At 39.5% G+C, this 19,235-nt stretch overlaps 1 protein-coding gene across 7 annotated transcripts in view; it reads right to left on the bottom strand.

Moving 5' to 3' along the window:
• Slc39a10 (solute carrier family 39 member 10) overlaps positions 1-19,235 on the bottom strand; it is an 85,537-nt gene that overhangs the window by 34,176 nt on the left and 32,126 nt on the right. Inside the window, exons 1-2 of one of the 7 annotated variants that reach the window (XM_051190194.1) lie at positions 4,134-4,235; positions 8-112 (exon numbers count right to left, since the gene is read on the bottom strand). The exons of 2 other annotated variants lie outside the window; for them this stretch is intronic. The gene's annotated coding sequence lies outside the window, so the exon portion shown is untranslated. Of the gene's footprint in view, positions 1-7; positions 113-4,133; positions 4,279-14,395; positions 15,220-16,060; positions 16,245-16,808; positions 16,905-19,235 lie in introns of those variants that run through there. 4 more of the 7 variants (XM_051190198.1, XM_051190193.1, XM_051190196.1 and 1 more) reach the window with 4 other exon arrangements.

The following is a 19,235-nucleotide window of genomic DNA, read 5'->3' as shown; positions in this document are numbered from 1 at the left end:
CTCTTACATAGGACCCAAGTCAGCTCCCAGCTGTGGTATCAAGCAGCTTAACAACCAGATGTAACTTCAGCTCCAGGGAAATGTAATTGCTTCTTCTGGCCACCACAGGTAACTGAACACACACATAATCATCCTCACAGAGACATGCACACCTAATCTTTTTAAAAATCATTAAAAATTGTTTTTAAAAATCAGAAAAAAATTCTCATTACTAACAAATGTTTAGAAGTGTATACAATAAAAATCCAAGAATAAGTAATTTTCCACAGTTGTTTGACATAAGAATAATAACTTAAAATCAAACATATTTTTTGTTTTTGTCTCTTGACAGCCTTGGCTGTCCTGACTGGCCTCAATTTCAGGCATGCCTCTGCCTCCTGATAGTCTGGGATTAAAGGCATGAGCCACCATCTGGCCAAATGCATTTCTACATACCACAATAACTATAGCATGAAACTAGTAACTAATACCTTTAGTAATAGCAAATAAATAGATAGGAATAAATTTAACAAAAGATGTCTAAGGCCTTTACATAGAAAAGGGACACACATTACTGAACAAAATTGAAGACTTAAGTAAGTAGATGGTTTATGAATGGATGAAGTGTTTATCCTATACAATTCAATCAAAATCCTGGAAGTTATTTTGTAAAAATCAATGAGCTATATTTAATATTTATGTGAAAACAGACAAGGTCAAGAATGGCCATGACAAGCTTGAGGGAGAAAACAAAAACGAACAGGTATTCTATTAGTTCTTAGAGACAGTGTGGTATTTGGTACAAAAATAGGCCAAGGAGGGCCAACTAGATGGCTCAATGGATAAAGGTGCTTGTTGCCAAGCCCAATAACCTGAGTTATATCCCCAGAATCCACATTCTTGCAAGTTTGTCCTCTGTCCTGTCACACATATTGTAGCATTTGTAGACACAGAGAGGGGGAGGGGGAGGGAGAGAGAGAAAGAGAGAAGAGGTGGGAGAGATGGGAGGGAGGGACTGAGAGACAAAAACAGAGACAGAGAGATTGAAAAATATAAAAATGAAGAATATGCCACAGGAACAAAAAAGAAAAAAAGGCTTCAAAAGGAATATTTTTTCCTTGTCCGGTTGGATCAATTTGCACAAAGAAGAAAGAAACATCCTGGTTGATCTCTGATGCCATACACAAATCAACTATAGCTAAAATAGGAGGTTAAATTCCAGACACACAGGAGTGTCCAAAATTGCTAGTCAATATGAATGTGGGTACTCAAAGCTAAACAAATGCAATTTGAATTTAAAATTCAGTTTCTTGGTTATCATAGCCACATTTGAAATTTTCCTCCACATGCAGCTAAGGTCTTGGACAGGGCAGACACAGAACACAATCATCACTACAGTAAGCTCTACCCAACAGCACACTTCTAGAATCTAGAAATATGAGAGCCAGATTTGTTATTTTGAAATTTCTAGAGTATAAACACATGAAACTCGTTTCATATTATATTCTAGCTAATTCACATCTGAAATTTGTTAGCTGGGTATTTTATATTCTGTTTAATAACATGTGTTGGAATTGATGAATGTATTTTACATCGACATGATATATAGCACAACTTAATTCAGACTAACCACATTTCAAGTGCCCAGTAGTCACATGTGACTACCAATCACTATTACTAGGAAGTGCAGATCGACAAAAGTTACTGAAGAAACTAGGAACTTCAAGATAGGAGACAGAAAGTACTAAAGAAGGAAAGCTGGTGTCGTTTAGTTCATTAAAATTAAGGATTTGTGTTCTAAGGGCATCTCTGAAAAAGAAAAAGACAAAACAGCACGTCATAAGTTCAGAGGTAGGGATGGATCTGAGAGGGACTGGGGAAAGGAGTGAATGTGATCAAAATACATGGTATGAAATTCTCAAGAGTTAATGAAACTCTTTTAAACAGCAAAGTCACGGACTGGGAGAAGATGATTATCATGAGTAGACAGGCACAGAAAGATATATACTGTGTCATTTACAGGTGATTTAAAACATGACAAAAACACAAAGCAAAAAACCTTTCATTTTTAGGATTAACACATGTGCAGATAAAGCAGGAAGGGTTGTGTTTTGGAGCAGTTCTCTTGTGTGGAAGGGAGAGGGAATCAGTGGTAAGAGAAGCTATTTGACATTTCATAGTATTTGATTTCTTTCAGAAACAGATGAGAGAGGAGGAACTGAAGCTATCTGATAGTTAACATCTGTTCCTCAGGCTGATGGGATGCAAGTGTTGCTGTTTCCTGACACCCTGTACCTGTGCAGTGTTAACGAGCGGGTGATTGTAGAAGCAGCATATATCAGTAGCATCAAGATCATCTCAGGGTTAGAAATACCCTAGTTATGGAGCTATTACACCTTGCTCAGACCTGCTACGTCAGGGTTCTGGGTTATGGTGAAACAATGTTTTAATCCAGCTTTCCTGAGTCTGATATAAACTAGCTAAAGTCTGAGGTCTAATAATTTATAACAAAAAATTATCAAATACCCCTAGTTAGATACTGTAGTCAATCAAAGGTTATAATTATCTGAATATATTATGTTGAATTATATGTGACATGGGCTAAGAATTTTTACAACTTACAAATTTTATTTAGTTGCAAAGCTACACTAAGATTTTATTTTTAATCCAAACATTTCAATTTCTTATACAGTCTCATTAATAATGTTACTATTAAAAATATTAAATTTAGTGATATGGCTAGAAGCAACAGAACACCAACAAGTTAGAACCTGCCAGAAGGGAGGAAAAGGAAATGCAGTAATTAAGGTATCTCCCTTAACATCTTCAGAGTCAGTGTCTGTGGACACCTGGTTTCAGACTTCTTTAGCCTCTCAGATTCAGGACAACAAATCATTGTTAGAACTGTGTTATAAACACAGTAGCAAAGTCACACAATGACTTAAAACCAGCAAGATCAGGATGTCAACAGCTCTAGGTATCTGACTATATACACCTACGAGATAATAACCAATCATAGGTTAAAGAAAATGTCATAGGTTTACAATGAAAGTAAAATACCCCATAAAAAGGAGGGGACATGTCCTGGATGCTGGCCTTTCAAATACAACAGGAATGAGCAGCAGAGGTGTGCTATGGTAGCAGGCATGCTAATCAAAGCAGCAAACTCCCTGGCCAAAAATGTTTTCTTCCCCTCACCTAGACATTTTAATGGTCAAACGAGAAAGAAGTCTGAGGAAATAATCAATAACCTGTAAAGCCCAATGCAGAGACTAATTACTTTTACTAATAACTGTGAGGGTTTTTGTCTTTATTTTATAAGCATTGAAATGTTCAAGAGAATAATGCAGAGATAAATTGTTTAGCCTAGATAAAATCAAATTAATTTTACTTATACACTATTGAAAATGAAAGGCCAGAGATGATTCCAGTCAATCACTAAGCAAAATAAGACTCCTCATTGTCTGTCCTTAACACTCCTGCAGGGACCTCAGGTTTTGGCTTTGGGATGCTAGTGAAAGCTGATGGTCTGAGTTATCCATTCATCTGATACACATATGTCACAAAGTTTCTTCAGTGTGCATTATCTCACTGCTCAATAAATGGGAACCAGTGGTAGTAAATATAGATTAGAAAATATCTAATGAACATTGCTGTAAAACAGAAAACATATAAGTAGTATACATGAGATTTATGTTACACGTATCACCATTCTTCACATTTGTGTAAAGAATTCAATGTGCTGAAAGATTCTAATCTCTAGTCTCTTAATTACTACATTCAAGGGAGAACAGTAGGCATGTAAGAACATAAGTGATACGGGAGTAATCTGAAACTTGAGAGCTTCTGAAATTAAACTACAAAGTTAGTGATTTCAGTACTAATCCAGCAGACCCGTTTGAAGCATCCATTAGAGCTAAGAAGCTCTGCAGAGACCCCTTCTCAAAAAGCAGTAGTTTAGGAACCAGCAAGTTCTTTCCTGTTGCAGGATTAAGGGTCTCTCTGCTCTGGTTATTCAGGAACATATCAACCTGCCATGGATGGACTTGACCTCAGACAGAGGGAATCAAAGAAAGGAAAACACAGTTTCAGGCATTCATCCTCAACAGAAGGGGAAGGAGACACTGCACTCATCAACTTTTCTTATATCCAACCTGCAAGTAGCCACAGGCCTCAGTTAATCTGGAGGCTGGGCATCCAGGTGCACCTATAATTTATGGAACTTCCTAAGCATTCCATGAAGTTGAGAATTCTTTAACTCCTACAGGACATCTGTGGGGTGGAAAAAGGAATGCAAGAAATGTCAGATAAGCTCATTGGCAAGACCTCTGCTATGCTTTGCAGACACCAGTATATAATTCTGCACAAGAAATGGAAGGATGAACTCTGACAATAAACAAGCAGCTCTCATCGTAAACATGTGCTCATGTCTCCCTGTTGATTTGCCATACAGCATCACAGTGGAAAGTTTAAGTTTTCTATCACTGCATAATTTCTATTTAAGAGGATTAATTTACAGTAAGGCAGTTTCATCATTATGCAATCACAATTATTTCCAAACCCAACATTTGTGCCATGCAGATGTGGTAAACTCCGGCTACATCATGAGATAACTCTAAACTGTTATTACCTGGGTGCTGGCCTCATGAGTTCTTTCACTTCATAAAAACAGTTGAATTTTATTCGCAGTCATGGACGCTTACCTGCAAGTGTTGTCATTCAATTATGCTTAACTTTTAATGCCTATACAAAGAATATAGATTTCAACTTTGAATCAGAAAAACAAAAACAAAGAAACAAAACAAAACTGGAAACAGTTTTCACAGATCAATATTTAAAAATAACTTTTTTTCTCCTGAAATAGTTGAAAACTCAGCAGTTGTAAAAATAGCTTTGATTCCACATCACCTCCCAGTCAACTCTCCCCAGTGGTCTTACATAACCACAGGCCACTTTCAAAGCCAAGAGATTGATGCCAATTAAATGTTAAAACTACTGAAAGTATGTGAATGTTGCCATGTTTTACATACACAGGACACATGGCTGTCCATAACAGGAAGGCTACCCAGGTCCTTCCACGACATGAAGCCAGGCAGCAGCACACAGACTGCACTGGAAGGGCACAGAAAGACTAAGCATCGCCTGAACAAGATACACCTAAGTGCTTCCCATTTCCAGCTGTTCTTACTGTAAAGTAAATCTTAGCTGACCAGTTTACAGTGCATACATGAATCAAAACACAATGCTAAACACAATAAAGATAATTTGTCAGTTTACATAATTGTTTATGTAAGGAAGTTTGAGATCGTTGACAGGAAAATTCCTTAGTGATCCCATTGAATTTTTTACTATATGTCAGGTTACCCCTTTTTTTAATTTTTCAAGTAAAATAATAATAGCACCTTATACACTAATTGCTATCATTACAAACCTTCTGATACATATTTTACCTGTGTTCTATACAAATAAATGAATAGGTAGGAAATTAAGGATACAAGTACTCTGGAAAATATCTAACACTGAAGGTATACCACACATTTAGGGTAAGACTTCCAGAATGAGGAATTGACCTGCCTGTACCACGGAATCACATTTCATACCATAACCAGAATGTTGATGGGACACTAGTAAAATGGCTCATCTAATACACCACAAAGACTAATTTAAAGGGAAATGAAATAATTTCCCAATAACATTTAGTAAAATATAAATAATATAACCAAAAAAACAAAGTCATTCAATAAGTTGCTGACATGAGTGACATAAGAAAAAAACACCAGTAAATAATAAACAACTCTATTTCCAACACTGAGTTCCCAGAAAGGGCAATCAACTCAGGATAAACTCTATGTCATCTAACTGATCTTCCAAAAGTAAAAGGTGGAACAAAGAGCATTTTGGAGTGTATTTTTGAAGAATTCAGTTAATGCCTCTCAGTTCTCTGTTTATTACACACATGTAATAAACATGAAAGAAAGTATTGTAAGTTCTTTATGCCAGCCCTTTTGACATTCTCAATTGTTATTTTGAGAGGCAAAGAGGTAGAAATTCAAAGAAAAACCACTAAACTGCTCAACTTGGATTATGTAAGTATGCCACCCTTTAGTAAAGGTGAAAATCCCTTTTTAAAATGTATCTACAGTGTGCAAGTAAGGTTTTATTACTGCATTTCTTCATGTAAACACAGATGTTTCCTTCTATCAGTCAACAACAAAATCTGCAGAAAAGGTGAGAAGTGGCAATGTGTCTACATGTGTAAGAGGAAATATCAGCCAAGCGGTCAAGTCTGTTGGAAGGGCTTCAAGACAGAAGAAAGTGCTCCTACAAAAGCCCAACGACAACCTCCGTTTGATTCTCAGAACCCACATTAAGATGGAAGGAGAAAACCAACTCTGCAAAGTTGTCCTATGACTTCTACACATGTACTGTGCAGAGGTGCCTACACACACAAAGTTCGAGTGTATGTGCACACACAGAGAGACAAAAATTGTTTTATTCACCCTAGCACTGCCACTGTCTGTCCTCAGCAGAACAAAGTAGATAATATCTACACTTCCCTACCAAGGGAACTGACACAATACAGCCAAAACTGCTCTGGAAAGCAATTAGCTATGACAGCATAAAACACTACCATTAATAGATGTGCTATTACTGTTTGACTTATAATTATACAAAGTATAAAACTAGGGAGAAAAGACCTTTTGTAATGGCTTTTAGAAACAAATGCTATCAAAACATTACAAGGACACAAGCAGGACCAATTGGCACAGCCAAGGAGTATCAGGCTCACTCAACTTCAGCAGGAGTAGGAAGGACTCATCCCAACACACCAGCTTCCTGACATTGCAGAATTATTCCAGGGATACAGAACTGAGTAATGAATTCTCAGCAGAAAAACAGAATCCTCCTGCAGCACCATGTGACCCAAAGCCATGTTCACAATTTAGAATGCCAATAAAACTCTCAAAAACTGAATGAATGAATACATAAGCACAGTTGAGGCAATCTCTTAATCTTTCCACTAAGATTCATCCATGTGACAGCACAGACATGTTCACTAAATTTGAGTATAATGCAATGTTTGCCTCTCTATAACTTAAAAAATAGACTGTGAACATCTGTATGTCGTGACTTAAGGCACTCCATTATGTAATACAGCCAACTAAGACTCCAATAAACAGCACATCAAGCCAACATTTCTTGTATTCTGAACACTTATGTACAAACACTTACTTTCTCATTAAATATCTGTACAACTCCTTTTATTTCTGCACACTGCCCTTTTGTTACAGGGACCCTGAAACATACTTTAGCATACAACTTTTGCTAGTGTACCTGAGATGAGTAAAACCTCACTGGATGAGATGCCTGTCAGTCATTAATTCCTGAAATGCCTTTAAACCTACTGAAATGTAGGATTTTAATTACTCTTCAGCAAAGGCTCCAACTCCCTTTTTTATTCCATGTGCATATAGCTATCCTCACAAAAACACTCATCATGAGGAAGAGATGCCTTCAATCCTAGAACTGCTACTGCCCACGTTTATACCATGGCTCCCATCTTTACGCTCCCTCCACACTTTTTCTTTTCACCATGGTGTCACTGTTATACTTCCCTAATGTTACACACCATCTTGCCATTCACAAGAACTGCCAGTCAAAATGATCCTCATGAGGTCAGGAGGTGGGGCAGTGAGCACAAGGGCAGGGCAATTCTTTCTAACTGCCAGACTCTGCTGCTGCTGGCCATACAGAGGATATTTCTCTAGTAGGAAAGGTTCCTGGCCAATTAATTTCCACCATTGTTACAGTTATTTTGAGCCACTAGGGTCCTCTAATTGTTGGACAAAGTGAGATGAAATAATTCAAGCATTTAGCAAACTCTTACAAGAATGTAATCTAAATGCCAAACTAATCAGTCAACTACCAACCCAATGTTTATTACCAGGCTTAATCATTTCTATTATATGAGAAAAATGTATAAATTCCTGCACAAAGACTTAAGAAATTAATTTTCCTTTTGCAACTACATTCCAAAACACAGAGCTGATGATATAGGAGAAAAGAAGTAACAAGGATGATGTCTGAGAAAAATATTAAGGTTGGAAAAGAAAGTATTGCAGAAAAGTTAATTGTTTCCTACAATGGATTAATTGTAAGTTACACTGAATAAGTTTCCAAACCAAACTTATAATTGACTTAAAGTACAGGAAATGGTAAGGCATGCAGAGTGTGGGAGGACACTAAGCCACCCTTCATTGCAACAGGCAATGCCTGACTGAAGCGAACATGTTACCTGGAGACATGCCAGTCAACAGCAGAATCAACTCCAACCATTAAAGAGGTGCCTGGCCTCTGGGTAGGAGAATATGAGAAAATGCTATAAGAGACTTCCTCTACCCTTAAAAAACTTCATAAAACCATTTGATTTTGTAAACTATATTTAAGTTTGATTTCTAAGAAAACCCTCAAAGCCAATGAAATTTGAAAACATTTAGCTGAGTCAATAAAAGCCTAGTGTATGTAGAAGAAAATCACACCAGTCAATAACTTCACAAGCCTTTGAGTAGTTTTAACTACAATAAACATCTTAATTCTAATTTATTGCATCATTTCTGGATACTTGTCTGTAATTAACTCCAAGATAAGAAATGATTGCAAAATTTTTAACAGTTAACAGTTAGTCTTGCACTCAAATTATTTAACAGAGAAATTCAAGATTCAGCTTTTTTATACTGCTATCAACAGTATAATTACATCACTCTCATTAATAGTACTGCTACCCTTGGAATTAGTCAAAGAGCCTGCTTTGTAGTTTTTAAATTATTCCTGATTTGCCAATCGTTCTATCAACACGGGTCAGTTTTTCTATGACTGTCCCATTTTCAGTTCTGTTATGGTGCATTTTCAAGGTCATTATTCACTTGTCATTTCTGACATTTCCATATAAGCAACCATGACTATGAGGATTTCGGAATTTCTTGCATGATTCTTAAATTTCAGTAGCTTTCCCCCTCACCATACTTAATATATAATCCTACAAATATAGCTAAAAGCAACAGGACCCCTAAAATGCTAAGACCTCTTATATCTGCTTCCTTTTTAGGAAAAACTTTCAGCCCTGGTCATTGGTGGTACAGATCTGTAAATCCCAGCAATCAGGGTGCTCAAACAGGAGGCTAGTGAGTTTAAGGCCAGCCTTAACAATTCCATGTCAGTCTAAACTATATATACAGTGAGACCCTGTCTCAAGCCAGAATCTAGGGGTCTGAGGATGAAGCACTTTCCCAGCATGTACAAGGCTCTGGATTGGATCCCTCCACAAAAAGCAAGCAAGTAGAAAATCAAAATCCCTTCGAAGAACTGAATGAAGATAATGATATGAGTTATGAAAGAGGCTATAGGGCTGTTTTTCTAGTTCTAACTGTTATGGATTTCTTGTTTTGGTGATGGGTAAGTGAAGAAGGCTATGTTAGATAGTCAGAACAAAATCCATTGTGAAGCTCCATAGCTTCTGTTCCGAATGAACACTCTTAACTGTATAGAAAGAAGTTCTCTGAGCTCTTTGTATTACACTGCTTATATATACTCAGTTACTTATTGGAGAATAACATCCTAATTTAAAACAAAATACTAGAAACAAATATTCTAAACATTAAAAAGTTATGTGATAATATACTCTAAAAAAGGTCTACAGGAAAAGCTTACACACACATATATATATGTGTGTGTATATTATATACAGTTAAAATATTATATATTACATATTTATATATAATATGAAGTATATGTGCTATATATAAGTTATATACTATGTAAACTGTAAGATATACTATGTGTATATATTTAACAGCATGTATATGTATGTGTATATACAAACATTTACATATCACATACAATGATTGTTACATATTTTATATTATGACACTATTAAAATTAAATGAGTCTTTACAATATGTGAAATGCACTTCTATTGTACTGTTTTATTGATGTCATTTTATAACCTAGGAAGAAATCACTAATGGCATCTGGCTGATCTTTCACAGCCTCCTTCATGAAGAGGTTATGTTTTTTGGCTAACAATACACACTGTATGTCTTCACATATTCACAGAATCTTCAATAGGAAGTATTTAGAGTTAACGTATTTAGAGTTAACAGACCCAAAAATGTGTTCATCAGCCTATAAATATACAACTATGAGTTGTTTAATGAAAAAAGACCAAAACAGGAAATAGAAGGGAATGGGCAAAGAAGCAAAGAGAAGGCATAAAAATTAAGGTAATGTATTTTCTACTCTGAAGGAGTTACAAGGAGGACACAACCAACTTATCAGAGAAGCAAAACTAGGAGACATGAGAGCTATAGAAACACTATAGTGGTAACAGGTGTGAGCCCCTACCTGTCCTCCAGGACACAGCACTTCACCTCCAAGCATAATAAAGGTGCCATTTCTTCAGCAGAAAATGCAAAAGGGGAGGCCGAAAAGCTTTCCCAGTAAAATTCCTGAGAATTCAATTACCTGTGAGTTGTCATCTGAAGGCACACTTTACTAAAACACTAAAAAGCAACAGGTAGAATAACGATGAGTAATAAGAATGTATCCAAGGGTTGGCAGACTTGAACTGGTCAGAATAAAGCCAGAGTTTGTGTCTCCAGTACTGTTTACTCAATGCACAAATGCAGCCATAAATGACACAGACATGAATAAGGAAGTCACATTCAAAGACAGTTTACAGATTTGTCCCATTATTGCCCCAGTTTAGTTCACATAAAAACAAATATTCCAGCTGAGCAGAGGCAGGCGGATCTCAGTGAGTTCGAGGCCAGCTTGATCTACAAAGCGATCCAGGACAGCCAGGACTGTTACAGAGAAAACCTGTCTCAATAAACAAACAAAGAAACAAACCCAGAAACTGGACAACCAGGACTGTTACAAAGAAAACCTATCTAAATAAATAATCCCACAAACTGAATTAGAAACTACTACAGGGGAAACTGTTATTTTAAAATTCAAAGAGTCACAAAAGTCCCATCTGAAATGTTTTGTTAGACATCAATAGCATAATAGGAAACAGATCTCTTATTACCTTACTGCAACTGAGATTTTTCTACCTCTTCTATAAATCTAAATTCTAAATTGATCACTGAAGTCTCAGATGACTAGGAGTAAAAACTGGCCTCTCTTACTTAGAAGTTCCTGCAACACTTCCAGACAATAGCATAAGGATGTTCTCTACAACATTCTCATTCATGCTGCAATCCTAAAAGCCTTTTCAGAATGGAAGATAAGGTAAGGACAAAATTATGCCTGTTGGAAATGTCAATTCAAGGACTAGTATTAGCTGACATTCCCCTTTCTTTTAGTAGCAAAAGAGCATCTGTTAAAGGGACTATGAAGGTTATTATATAAGTGGGTAATTATAAAATCTTCTATTAACTTTTAGATAGCCAAATAAATAAATAAATAAATAAACCAAAAAGGCCCACTTACTCAAATAAGATGTTATACTTACACTTGCATAAACCTGTTACTGCTGCTAGCATCCTATTAGGACATCCTTTAACATTAAAAAGTTCATTAAATGTCCAGTCCCTGTATCTGGGTAGCCTATAATCCTAAGTATGTTCTATTAAAAATAATTAGAAAAATGACAGTCTATACTATTATTCAATACAACACTAAATGGTTGTATTCTAACATTCCTAAATACTGTAAGTGACCTACAGAGTGATTTGGGGATAATTTCAGTAACCTTGCTGTTAATTAAACCTTTTCATTTCAGTTACATATTACTTTATACTTATTGAACATAATTTTAAATGTTCCAGTAAGTTTTTATTGAGAAATGAAGTAATTTTTATTTCAGAAAAACATAAACATGACTATGGCCCATCCACAGATCTTAAAAAATAAAAACAAATATTTTGCAAAACTGATTACTGTCATAATCTAAAACCAGAAAAAAAATTCAAGTGGTAATGGTAAGAAGCTAGAGACTTTCTTTTATTCAAAAATTAATTTTTAAAACAAGGTCACAATGTGAATATGACATTTTCAAACTTTATTATCAGTACAGCATAAAGTTACATGAGGAAAATTAAGTCAGACAGTTTAACACCCTTTTCAAGACAAGAAGCCCAGATTAAATAAAATTACCATTACTTATATACAAAGCTAACTTCAAACACTAACCTCTCTAATTTTAACAGATTGCTTTTGCAATTTGAGAAAAAAAAATCCTACATATTCTTTTGAAATGTAATTTGATTTTATTTTGTATCTATCCAATTTTTCTCAAAGACTAAGTGTATGGAGACACAATCAGTTAAAGACACACATTTTTATTAGCAACAGTCAACAGCTAAAGGAAATCCATAGGTACACCTTATAGTTTTGGTTGTGAGCCTAGCCTTTAATGGCTGAACTATCTCTCCAGCCCATAGGTACATCTATGGGATCGAAGATTCTAATTTTAGTCTTGGGGACAGGTGCCAAGAAACTTCAAGGTAAATCAAACACTAGGGGGCAGCAAACTGTTGAGGATTAATACCAGACAATCAACTCAAAAGCCTGAGACACTAAGAGACTGTACTTAGTCATTTTGCCGTAGGGCTAGAGATAGAACCTAGGAATCCACTATGGCAGCTAAATCATCTACTGAACTGCTTACAATCCACAAAACAAAACAAAACAAAACAAAACAAAAAAAAAAAAACACCAAACCAAAAACAAAACCGTCTTTTGTATGTTTTTAATGACACTCTAATGAAAGATGGCTTAAAATTAAGCAAGCCACTGTGACATAATGCTGTTTTGATTGCCAGTTATTTCTCTTCCATTTTCAGTTGTCTACTTTGTCCAATTTGTGAATCAATTTGCTTTTAAATGTATTAGTGGCAATGTCCCTTTGATACAAGATACAGAATTCAGTAGCATTTCCATTCTTGAAGTAGGTGCTACACTGAGGACTAGTCTTTTAATCCAGATGACTTTAAGTTAATGCTAAGTTTAAACCTGATAAAAAAAGCTATATATGTCCAGTCACTGAATGTGTCATGGTAAAGATACTTTGTGACAAAGTGCTGTGTGTGTGGGGGGTATATGTTTCCTTTTGAGGATCTGGCCTTGTAAATAAATAAATCCCATATACATGTAACTACAGAATAGAAAGGGGGGCAGGAACAAATCTACAGCTATCAGTTACTACATTTGAATTACGTACTTAAAAGATGAGCCCCCTAAATAGTAGAAATCAGGAGGTACCATCCTGGGATAATCAATTATAGGCAAAACAAAAGAGAAATTCAATGATTAAAGTAAGTTTGGATATAGGAAATCTTAGAGAAATAGCCCTTTGGTTCATTATTAATGATCACATTAAACTCCTGAAGTAAGTTTTATAATACTTTAAGTTCACAGTCTAAAGCAACTTGCAAAGATAGCCAAATTAGTTAACAACATATCCAGGTTTAGAATACTTTACCTCACTCCAAGTCCCTAAATTTATCTCAATACTGCTCAATTCCCAGAGTTCAGAAGGAGCAAGGGAAATTCAATATGAACTGAGTCAAATTTCTTTAATTAAGAGAAAATAATGAGCTCAGCTGCTGAATGACTTCCCTTGCTGTATATACCCCATCGTCTCCATATATCACTTAGGCTTCCTAGAGCAGTGCCTGCATACTAAACATTAGGCCTCTTCAAAGTACTTCAAACCAGGGATTCAAAATCTGTTGAGAACCACAATGACTCCCAAAACAGAGAAAGGAGATCCTGAGTTCCAGGCACACAAGGGCTACATGGGTAGACTACTGATCAAAACCACAAGTCTGAACAAAAAAGTGGAATGAGGGTGGTGTTTACAAGCTATTAGTGGACGATAATAGGAGCATAAGAGGAAGAGCAAATACAGGTAGCACCTCAGCATAAAATCTGAAATGCTACCAAATCCACAATGTTCTGGGAACTATCATGCAGCAATTGTGTTAGCATCCACATGTCACGTCTGGATAGGTCTCAGTCGAACTGTAAATGCAGGTAAAATACTGTAAAATTACCTTTGGTTTAAGTGCACTTGGCCTATACAAAATAAAAATGCAAGTCATGTTTAAACTTTGGTCCTGGCCCAAGAAATCCATTATTTAACATGTTCAAATATCCCCAAATCCAGAAACAAAGATTGGAAACATTTCTCGTCCATTTCAGGTAATGGGTATTCACCTGCACAGCTCATGAGTGCAAGCACACACACGTGCATCTATTTACACTACTAAGGACTTGAGCCCGGGTTCATGGAAACACTAGGCAAGTTTCCTAACACTGAGCTATAATGAGACTTGTTTTTAAAGAAAACTTTTTGAAACAAATCCTAGGAATGAACTTGACAGCTTCCTTCCTCGGTCTCCCAAATTACCTGGGTTTTTAGGTCTGTGGCTTCAGGTGTCACAAGAGAAAACATCATCCCCAGCTCTTTCAAAGTAGCATCCTAATTATTCTTGCACAGGGGTTCTTAACCATGGTTGATAGAATTCAGTTTTGTCAGTTTGGGGAGCGATTAAAGCCACTGAAATTTAGTTACTTTCCGGTGAGGAAGTAACTTTCTGAATACAGGCCAAAATTAAAGTGATACAAAACGCCTGAAACAAATCCTTTAAGGACCACTTAGAGTTCTGATAGTTTGAAGTTAGTCACTAGGCAGGCCAGGACGGTTGGTATTTGATGTTTTATTAAAGTATGGATTACTCCATCATAAACACGTCGTTTCTTCATAACTGTTTCAACGTCATTTAACAACTCATTGTATCCTTTCCTATCTAGTCACAATCTAAACCCTTTGGTCTGGAAAACAGAAAAATGTTAAAAAACGCCCGCCAGCACATTTTTATTTTCTTCACAGTATTTATCACCGATGTGTCTGTCTTCGTTGTGTAACATTCAATGCACACAGGAAGTGGGGTGTCTGGGATGGATTCCCAATGTCCAGAAGTTGTGACTCACAGGGTACGAGTACGTGTGGATTAAGGGAATCCTAATATCACACTGTAGACAGCAGTCTTGCTTTGTTAAGGCTTCCCAACCGCACTGTTACAATTCCAAGCCTCAAGCTCTTCTATTACTTCTTTCTTAATTACCATTAGATACATCCAAAAAAGAAAACATAAAAAAAAAAAAACCTGTCACACGCTAGTTATCGCACTTAACAATGGAGACATAAATGAAAGTTTCTAGAAGACGGTAGGCTGCACTGTCTTTTAACTCATGCTTTGTGTCACTGTTGGAGCGGACACTTGGGTAAAGGACGACCCTTCCAAATCGGTGGCGGGGCGTCCTGCGGCGAGATTTCTTCCACGTGCCCAGCTCCTTAAACTCGGCCCATGTGGACAGGCTCCCACGTGAACGCGTCTTCTCAAAAGGCACAGGAAGCCCTTCCACGTCACGCCACCCGCGGCCTCGCCGGGCTGGGGAGTTCCGAAGACCCCCCAAGGGAGGAGCGAGGCGGGGAGCGGATGCGGACCCCGCGGCGGGCCGCTCCGCCACTTCCCTCCGCTCCCAACCGCGCCCACGCCGCCCTGAACCCCGGTGCCCGGGAACAAAGCCCGCGGCCGTGCCACGCTCGCCCCACGCCCCGCCTCGGGGACCCGTGGGCTGCGCCGCCGCTCCCGCGCGCCCCGCAGAGCCTTTTCGGTTGGCCCGGAGCTCGGCGGCGGCCGTCCGTTAGTCCCCGCGGCCGAGCCCCTGGGACCTGCCTCGACACCCGGGGTCCCCGCACGGCGGCCGCGGGAAGCCCGCGCAGCCCCCAACCGGCGCCGCCCGCCCGCCCCGGGGCCCCGCAGCAGGCCATGGGGCGCGGGTCCCCACCGCCGCCCGCCACCCCACGCGCCGGCCCCGCGAGCCGCTGTCCGGCTCGCCGCCACCGCCTGCAGCAGCTGCGGACACCGGCGCCCCGGCCCGGAGGCCCCGGTGGCGGCCCCAGCCCGGCCTCCCGGCCTCCCCTGCCGTCCCGGGACTCGCAGGCTCCGCCGCGCACGGGGCCGGTTCTGGGGGAGGGAATGTAAACAAATCGGGGTTTTATAGTTACCTCACACTCGAGTGCCGTGTGCATCTCCTCTCCGCTCGGTACCAAACCCCGGCTGCACCCAGTCGTGTATTCTCCAAAGCCTTCTGCGCTACCTGCGTCGCGGAGCCCAGCGCGCGAGCCGCGGCTCTACGCCGTCGGCGCACCCGGCCCACTCCGGCGTCCTGCGCAGCCGCACCCCGGCCGCCTCAGCGCTACGCCAGCGGCGCACCCGGCCCGCTCCGGCGCCCTGCGCAGCCGCACCCCGGCCGCCTCGGCGCTACGTTGGTGGCGCACCCGCAGCGCCCAGCCATTCACTTCGCGGACGCGCCTGGCGTAGGGCAGCCGCGGCACCCGCGGGAGCTACACCGACTGGCGGAGCTGGAAGAAATTCGATCTACGCAAATTGCGCAGCGGAGGAGCCCCGCGCTAGTTTTGTTCCGAGAAAGGACGCGGTGGGGGAGTTGGGGCAGCTGCTAACGCATGCGTGGAGCTCCCTTGCTGGCCTCGCCTGGTCTAGCACGTCGGTTGCTGAGGCCTTGGGTTGGCTGATGGGACTTGGGACCCTGCAGAGGGAACGCCTCAGCCCAGTGGTTTCGGAGTGATCATTTAGGATTCAGATCTCTACGCGGGTTAGACATCTATATTAAATTAACTCCTCCCCCCGTCCCAGCAACCATTCCATTCTTAGGGCAAATCTGAACTTTAGTGCTATGTGCAAAGTGTTTTGCATAACTCCCCCCACTCCGTCCCTCATTTAAAGCGCACTTACAGTGGGTCTTCCCAAACGGAAAGGAGAAGTTGAGAGTAAATGTATGCCACGTAATTCTGGTAGCTCTGGGTACCCTTCCAAGGACTCCCCACCACCTTAACCAGTGGACAATTCTACACCCAAAGGCAGAGAACCCTGAACTGCCCTCAATTCCGGTAGACTCATGCCTGCATCCTGCTGGAGCTTGCATCCCTTTGCTCACACGGCCATCCTCAAATGGCCTCCTCCCCTCTTAAGCAATGAACAAACAACCCACAATTTTCTTAAAAGGAGGCTCGGCAAACCCTTTGCTTCATTATTCATTACTCTGCTTCCTGGCTCTTAATTCATGTCTAGGCTTATTTGTATTCTGCCCGGATGCCTGTGTTTCTGTATTCAAACAAGAGTACTTACTAGTGAAAGTGAGTTCTGGGGGTGCTTTATGGGTGTCCAACGGAGTGCATATAACACTGAACAGCAGTAATTGCCAGCTTTATGTGTCAGGTACCTCCAACGTGCTTTGCATGTGTATTAATTTAATACTCATAACACAGTGAAGAATGATTACCCAGGAAATGAAGACACAGGAAATAAGTAACTTGCCTGAGAGCACACAGAGGCATAGGAGGGGCAAACCCATTCAGTATGGCCACGTGGCCTATTTGGCATACTTGAACCCCATGAAAGAAGTTGTTTGCCTTTTGTTTTCTACCGCTACATGGAACATCTTCCAGGTGCTTAGTAAATGTCTGACTGAAAGCACCCTGCACTTCTCATCTCGGGAAGCCAACCTATGATCTAATGCATGCTATCAAAGGGGAAAGTTCTGAGAAGTCAAGCCAGACCTTGCTGCTAATGGAGGAAGATAATGGATGACCATAGTCCTCAGACCAATGAATAAATCCAGGTATTACATATAAAGTATTGACTTAAGTTGCTTAGAGTTTATCAGGTCATTATAAGTAGGTCCTTTTGGTACAAAGCATAAAAGCATCCAAGTTGCCCTTATATTTTAAGGTTTCTAATTTGATTGAATGCATTGTTGGTGTCTTTAAAATATGTAATATCTTTCAACTAAGACAAAGCACATGTATCACGTTTTCCAGCGCCTCTAGGGATATGGGGCTATGTGTTTACTAAACAAATGATCACCTAGTTTGCTAAATACTAGATTAAACAGTGGAGGATGGCTATGCAAAACAGTCCGTAGCTAGTGTGAGTCCTATTCCCCCATGCTCCCACACTTCTCAGTCCTTTCCCAGAACACCATAATGTGACAACTAAAGGGCGAATGGTCTTGCTTATACTGCTTCCCTCAGAGTATTATTTCACATATCTGTACCTGAATTTTAAAGGTAACATCCTACCTCCATGAGACAATATATTTCTTGGCCCTTTTAGTTCCTCCAAGGATTAGAAGAGAGTTAGGGACCATAATGGAAACACGACTCACACTCCACCTTGAACTTTAACTGTCACTGAGGGATGTCCACACGAGAGACCTGGCTTTCCTTCTGATTTCTGAGAAAGTGCTTATCATCCACAACAAAGTTAAGATGTAATGAACTCTACAAAGAGCAGGGCTGAACCTAAGAAATTAGACCTTTCAAACTCAGTTTTCCTTTTCGTGAATCAAGATTAATAATAACCAATGACTTTTAAAAAATAAATGTCCTTAAAATCATTTCAGTCTAAAATCTGATTTTCACATAGTCAAATATGTCTGGACTAGACAAGTTATGCCTAGAACAGTGGTTATGGCAGAGGATAGGAAGATTAAATGAAGTGTAAAGTGAGGTATTGAGTACCAGAGTAGAGATTTTAATGCCAGGGAAAGAGGATATCAGGAATATATAAGCAAAGGTTTGAATCTAGGCTTCAAAATTAGCAATAATCCATCATTGGGGGTGAAATCCCAGCTCTGCGGGTCTTCCTGTTTCTCAAGAGCAAAACTGCCTTGTCTGAAGAGCCCAACTCTTTGAGACAGCACAGGAAGATAGGCCAACATAGCCTCAGGGAGGGACAAATGTGACTGATATGACTGGCAAGTAAAATTATGTAATAAACTGAATTTCAGAAATTTGCAGAGACAGAAATAGATTGGAGATATGGAACAACACAAATATTTAAGCACTTCCCTCCCAGAACAGAAAAACTGACTTCGTTATGATTTGCCAAGCTGACTATAATGTTGTAACATTAAAATAGCTGTCACGTGTTTCAGTTATGGCAGTGTTGAGAGAGAGCTTTCTTCTAAGGGTTGCCGCTGCAGGGACACCCACAGCAGAGACACTGTAGAGTTACCTTGCATTCACTCCGACATGCTCTTCAGAAATATAAGACCTAGCTCACAAGAAAGAGGGAGGTCCACTGAGAAGAATGAACCAAAGCATAGAAATTTATCCATGTGACATCAGGAAGATATCTTGACCCAAACCTGCTATGCAT

Source organism: Phodopus roborovskii, unplaced genomic scaffold (genome assembly GCF_943737965.1).
Source record: "Phodopus roborovskii unplaced genomic scaffold, PHOROB, whole genome shotgun sequence".
Classification (NCBI taxonomy): Eukaryota; Metazoa; Chordata; class Mammalia; order Rodentia; family Cricetidae; genus Phodopus; species Phodopus roborovskii.
The sequence above is the reverse complement of the archived record's forward strand: the minus strand, read 5'-3'. Positions and strand labels throughout refer to the sequence as shown.